Source organism: Nyctereutes procyonoides, unplaced genomic scaffold, assembly GCF_905146905.1.
Source record: "Nyctereutes procyonoides isolate TBG_1078 unplaced genomic scaffold, NYPRO_anot_genome, whole genome shotgun sequence".
Taxonomy (NCBI): Eukaryota; Metazoa; Chordata; class Mammalia; order Carnivora; family Canidae; genus Nyctereutes; species Nyctereutes procyonoides.
In genome coordinates this window covers 33,183,541-33,189,540 of record NW_026575046.1, presented here as the reverse complement: position 1 = coordinate 33,189,540, position 6,000 = coordinate 33,183,541, and the positions used below count along the sequence as shown (strand labels likewise).

Here is a 6,000-nt window from a genome sequence, read left to right as displayed (position 1 = left end):
ATTTATTTTTGAAAGCCACATCTTTGAATGCACCTGCCTCATACAGGAGAGCAACAGTTTAAGCTGGGGAAGACGAAGGAAGTTTTCATTTTTTATTTTTATTTATTTATTTTTTAAATATTTTATTTATTTATTCATGAGAGACACAGAGAGATGCAGAGAGAGAGGCAGAGACGCAGGCAGAGGGAAGCAGGCTCCATTCCACGCAGGGAGCCCGACTGGGACCCGATCATCCCGGGTCTCCAGGATCACACGCTGGGCTGCAGGCAGCGCTAAACCGCTGTGCCACCGGGGCTGCCCCTCATTTTTTATTTTCAAGATTTATCGATTTATTGATTTATTTGAGAGCGGAGAGAGAGCACAAGAATGGGGCTGGGGGCTGGGGAGCAGAGGCAGAGGGGGAAAGAGGGAATCCACAAATGCACAAGCCGCCTCCCCACTGAGCCCTGAGCCTCCAGGACCCTAAGATCGTGACCTGACCGGACCCCTTGTGGATGGAGCCACCCAGGCGCCCCTGAAGGAAGTTTTTTAAAAGGGGAGGAAAAAGCCCGGAATGTGGCCAAACGCCTTCCTTCAGGCTCCTGCGCGCATTTCCTCTGGCCTTGAGGAGCCGCCCCTCTCCAGTCCGCGCAAACACAAACTCTTCTCCCGTCACGTGCCTGCCCGGGCCAGTGACCGCTCGGTCACTGGAGGAGCTCGGTCCCCGGTCGCGGCGGCCGCCCGGGAGGAGAGGAGCCTGGGCCGCGGCGGGGACCTCGCAGCAGCGGGGACGCGGGGCGCTGCGGAGGTGAGTGGGCGCTGCGGGCGGGAGCTGGGGGCCGCGGCCGCGCCCGAGCGCCCCAGCCAAGGCCAGGCCGTGCTTCTCCCCTCTGCTCCCTGCCTTCCTCCCCCCCGCTTGCACGACGGGGCAGGGGCGCCCTGAACGACGCCCTGCGCCGGCTCCTTGGGGCCCCGAGCCCCCTCGTGCCTCTGGTCCGCGCCGCCTGCGAAGGCTGCGGACTCTGCCTTGGGGGCCACCCCCTCCCCTGTAGTCTTGTTTCTCTAGCAATTGCCAGTAAGTCCTGTCAGATGGACGGGGTTTGGCTTCACGACGCTGTGAATACGCGAGACGCTCTCAAGTCGGAGTTCTGAAAAGAGGAAAATCCGGTGGGAAGTCTGTCTGTCGGGAAGCAACTTCCAGAATCACCTTGGGAGGCACCCAGCCCGTTTTAACTGTCTTAAAACTGTAAAGTCCCCAGATCAACGTGTGAGCCGGAAATGAACAACCATGTCAAAGCTGTCTTGTTGCAAAATACTAAGATTTACCTTGGTTTTCAGGATTACTAGCACTTTGGTAGTTCCTAGAAAGGACCCTCAAAAAGCTTGCTGGGTGAGCGGATGCAGGCACTGGGTAGATGGGGATGAGGGATAAAGGTGGTGGTTTTCAGATGCACCTACAGGCCCTTTGGGGCTTTAGGCAAGCAAGACAGGATACAGACTGTGGTTTGCTTCAGCTTCATGTGCAATTCCAACTACGTTTTTCAGATTGAGATATCAAGATTCTGAAATCAACTTGGTAAAACAAATGCTCTAAATGCTTAGAACAGAGAGGCCTTAGTACCAGGGAAAGGTGCTGATACATTCAAAGCAAGTGCTGGACACCTCCTAAGGGCAAAAAACAATGATTTTTCTTCAGTTCCTCTTCCTTCGCTTATTCAACAGCTACTTCCTGAATATCTGCTACATGGCAGGCTCCTGCCTGGTTCTGTGGATCTCACAGTAAACAAACAGGCAGCCTCAGTTTCACAGGCAGACAACCAAGCAGGACAGTCACTTCTCAAAGGGTACCCGTATCCTGCAGCAAAAGCAGTGAAGGGAACATTGCTAGAACAATCCAGGGTCTTTTGGGCATGGAGTTTCACCTTTCCTTCAGGCATTTCATCCTCTTGAATGAGTACCTTTTCATCTATAAAAGTCTTACTTGTATGCATACCGTGGTCACAGCAGCTCCTCAGAATCTTCCTCACCAGAGGCTTTAAGCTGTGTAACTACATTTCACGTCAGTGTCCTCAGCTCCAAAGGCCGACTGCTCAATTTTTTCCAAGAAGACGAACAGCCTGAGAGCAGAGGCTGAAGTAATGGGAGTTCCAGGCCTCCTGTCAGTAGCCCTCTCCCAGTGTTGTTTCCCACTAATGAAAGAGAATTTGTGCTCTTCCAAACACACCTGCAGCACCCAGCGAAGTCTCGGGAAGCCTGGATTTTTCCAGAAACTGAAGAGTTTGAAATAAGTCACTTCTGTTATTTGAGGCCTATATTCTTTGCTTATGAAATAGAAGAGGTAGGCTAGATGATCAGCGAGGTCTTTTTTTTATTTTTTTTTGCCTTTTTTTCTCCTCCAAAAGTAAATAATTCTACTAATTTCATAAGATGTTTACAAAGAAACAGTAGACAGTCATATAAAGATGATGTCTCTTATACCTATAAAAGGGACACTCCTCAACCATGCAGAATATTCAGGGACCTAGAATCTGAAAGAAAATCTGAAAGACTCAGGCTGCAGACAAAACTTAAAATTAAACTGTCTCTACTCCTCCCACCTTCACCCTATTCCTCTGTTCCATATTCAGATTCTCAAGGTCATGAACATCCGCTGTAAGCCTTACCGTATCATGTATCATTTTCGTAGACTGGGGATTGTCATCCGCTGTAAGCCTTACCGTATCATGTATCATTTTCGTAGACTGGGGATTGTGCAGTAACAAACTTACATAGTCAGAATCACCTGCTCTCAAAAGAACCATACTTAAAAAGTATCCAATTTGGATAATCTCAAAATATGTATCAAATTCCCTTTAAAGGGGAATCAATTCATTGTAACAAAATATTAGACTATTTACCTCTAGTGCCTTTCTTTCTCTTCCCTACATGCATTCCCATCATAAATGCAATTTCATATTCTCCTCCTTCATACCTTCTCATTTGGAAAATCAAAGCTATATAGGATTACTTTATTAAATAGGGCAAGAAGCATGTCCTATTCATCTTTGTATCCCTTGTAGCTACCACTGTATCTGGCATACAATAAGTGTTTCTTGAAAAAATGATTCATATTTTAGAGAAAACATGTTCTGTTTTCCCTTCAGTATTAAAACACCTGCACACTTGCGCGCACGCACACACACACTATCTAATCCATTATTCATGGCTAATAGAGGCTGAGCTCATTCTTGTGTGTTCCTTCACAGTCCTAATGCCCACCCTGCATTCACCAACACCAGCACATTCTATACTTTTTGCAGACTCCGTTAGTATACCAAGCACTGAAATCAAGTTCTGCCACTAAATAGCTGGGTAATTTGAAGCTGAACATTGAACATTTCTTTCTTTTTTAAAAAAAATATTTTATTTATTTATCCATGAAATACAGAGAGAGAGAAAGAGGCAGAGACACAGGCAGAGGGAGAAGCAGGCTCCACACAGGGAGCCCGATGTGGGACTTGATCCCAGGACTCCAGGATCATGCCCTGGGCCGAAGGCAGGCGCTAAACCACTGAGCCACCCAGGGATCCCCTGAATATTGAACATTTCTATGCCTCCATGTCTTCTGATGGAAAACAGTAGCATCTGAATTGAAGGGCTCTGAGATAATATCTAGTCGTTAGGACACTGCCAAAGGTAGAGGAAAAGGTCAGAGGAGAAAACACAATAAAAATGTAATGATTATAGCACCCTAACATATTAAATATTAATCGCTGTTGATTTTGTTTGCCAAAATTTCTAATGCAAGCACTCCCATTAGCAATCAATGTAGTTCACCTTCAACCTCTGTGGTTGAAGACACATGTGCCTGCCATGTTTGGGGTCTCTCCTAGAACCTTCTGATGGACTCTGTCCACTTAAAACTAAAAACATGTCTGCCAGCGGGTAGAGAGGCACAGAAAACAAGCTGCTGTGGCATAAAATATTCAGCAGTCTATAGGGTTGCGCAGCTTAGAGGAGTCAGCCACCTAGGTAAATATTCTTAGAGAGTATATGGGTGTATTACCTTAGCCAAAGAACAAATATTAGGAGATGCTTCATTGCCTCCACTGACATCAGGTTTGAACAGACAAATGCCATGGCTCCTGCAGCCAAAGGGGCCTTCGTACCACCAGAAGGTAAACAGTCACCTTTCCTTTGGCCAGGTTTACCTGGAGCCGAGGGTTCTCAGGTCCAACTCAGATATCAGTCCCTAATCATTCAAGCCAGCATCTTAGTCTCTCTTATTTCTTGCTTTAAATTTTAATATCTGGTTCTGTTTATTGATACTCTATAGCCAGTCTCCATCTCAAAAGAGTTTGAAACAGTTTTCAATCAAGGAGATATACAACTGCAAATAAATAAAAACTGATCAAAAAAAAAAAAAGTAAAAACTGATAGAAACCATCCGGCACTCAGTAAATACCTTCCATTCTGTTTTAAGTTGTAATCCAAAGAGAAAAGAACCAGATATTTTACCGCCATTGCTTTTCTTTGGGAACATGGAAAGTTGTTAACCTAAATAAATAAATAAGTAAATAAATAAATAAAAGAAGAGACAGGGCACTAGTTCTTAACCTTTAATAATCTAATGAAAGCTATGGATCTTTCTATCCTGAAGAATGAACATGGAAAAATTGGCCTACAGTTTCAGGGGAAACAAAGACTTCTCAAAGGAGTTGAAATTAATCTGATTTAGAGAAGTAGAAAGCTAGTTATAGAGAGAGCTAATTACAAATCTTTAATATTTCCTATGAATGGGCATTGAATTTATTTTAAAAATTTTGAACAGTTCTGTAATTTTCTGAATAGGTAAAATTTACTCATGGTACAAAATTCAAAAGGCAGAAAAAGGCATTATAGTAAAAAGATAGCTTTCCTTCTACTTCGTTCCGCAGTGGCCCAGTTCACCTCACCAGAAGCTGCCACTGTAACCAGTTTCTTAGATATTCTTCCTGCAATAGTCTAATATTCTATATATTATCCTATGCATACATAAACAGCATGCACACACATACACATATGTTCCACACATTGTTTTTTTCCACGCAATACTTCTGGAGAGTACACACAAAGTTGCCTTATTCCTTTGCTGGCTGAAAAATGTTTCACTACTGGATGTACCATAATTTATTTAACCAGTCGCTATTGATGGACATTTAATTTGTTTCTAATCCTTAGAGATTAAAAAGTGTCACACTGAACATCTTTATACATATATCATTTTTATATAGGGCTGTATAATAGAAAAAAATCCTCCAAAGTGTAATTATTGAGCATTAAGCTTAGCTTTGAGCAAAAAGGCAGGGGGGAGAGACCAAAATGGATTGCCTAAATTTTTTTGCATTTTACAAAAAAAGCATACCACTTCTTCCAAAGAGGAAAACTGTACACTAATCTTTATAAGAATTTCGCACCTGTACCCTAATACAAAATACATTGCTTCTTTTGGAGAATTAAATAATGGAGTAGGGAATATCTTCAGTGGCAGCTTTGATATTCATGTGGTAGATTCATACATCTATATTGATTTTTTTAAGTTTTTATTTAAATTCCAATTAGTTAACATACAGCGTAATATTAGGGTCAGGTGTGCTATGTACTGATTCAGCACTTCTGTATACCGGTGCTCATCACAACAGGTGCCCTCCTTCATCCCTATCACCTCTTTCACCCATCTCCCCATCCCCACCTTCCCTTGGATAACCATCAGTTTGTTCTTTATAGCTAAGGGTCTATTTCTTGGTTTGCCACCTCTCTATTTTCCCCTTCACTTTTTTTGTTTTGTTTCTTAAATTCCACATATGAGTGAAATCATATGGTAGTTGTCTTTCTCTGACTTTTTTCACTTAGTATTATACTCTCTAGCTCCATCCATGTCATTGCAAATGGCAATATTTCATTCCTTTCTTTGGCTGAATATTCTATTGTGTACATATGTATATATACACACACGTGTGTGTATACACACATGTGTAAAAGTACATATGTGTGTCATGTATC

The 6,000-nt window shown here is 43.1% G+C and overlaps 1 protein-coding gene across 1 annotated transcript in view; it reads left to right on the top strand.

Moving 5' to 3' along the window:
* Nucleotides 1–635: 635 nt before the first annotated feature.
* Nucleotides 636–6,000, top strand: part of FAXDC2 (fatty acid hydroxylase domain containing 2) — a 28,323-nt gene continuing 22,958 nt past the window's right edge. Inside the window, exon 1 of the mRNA XM_055325682.1 lies at nt 636–787. The gene's annotated coding sequence lies outside the window, so the exon portion shown is untranslated. The remainder of the gene's footprint in view (nt 788–6,000) is intronic.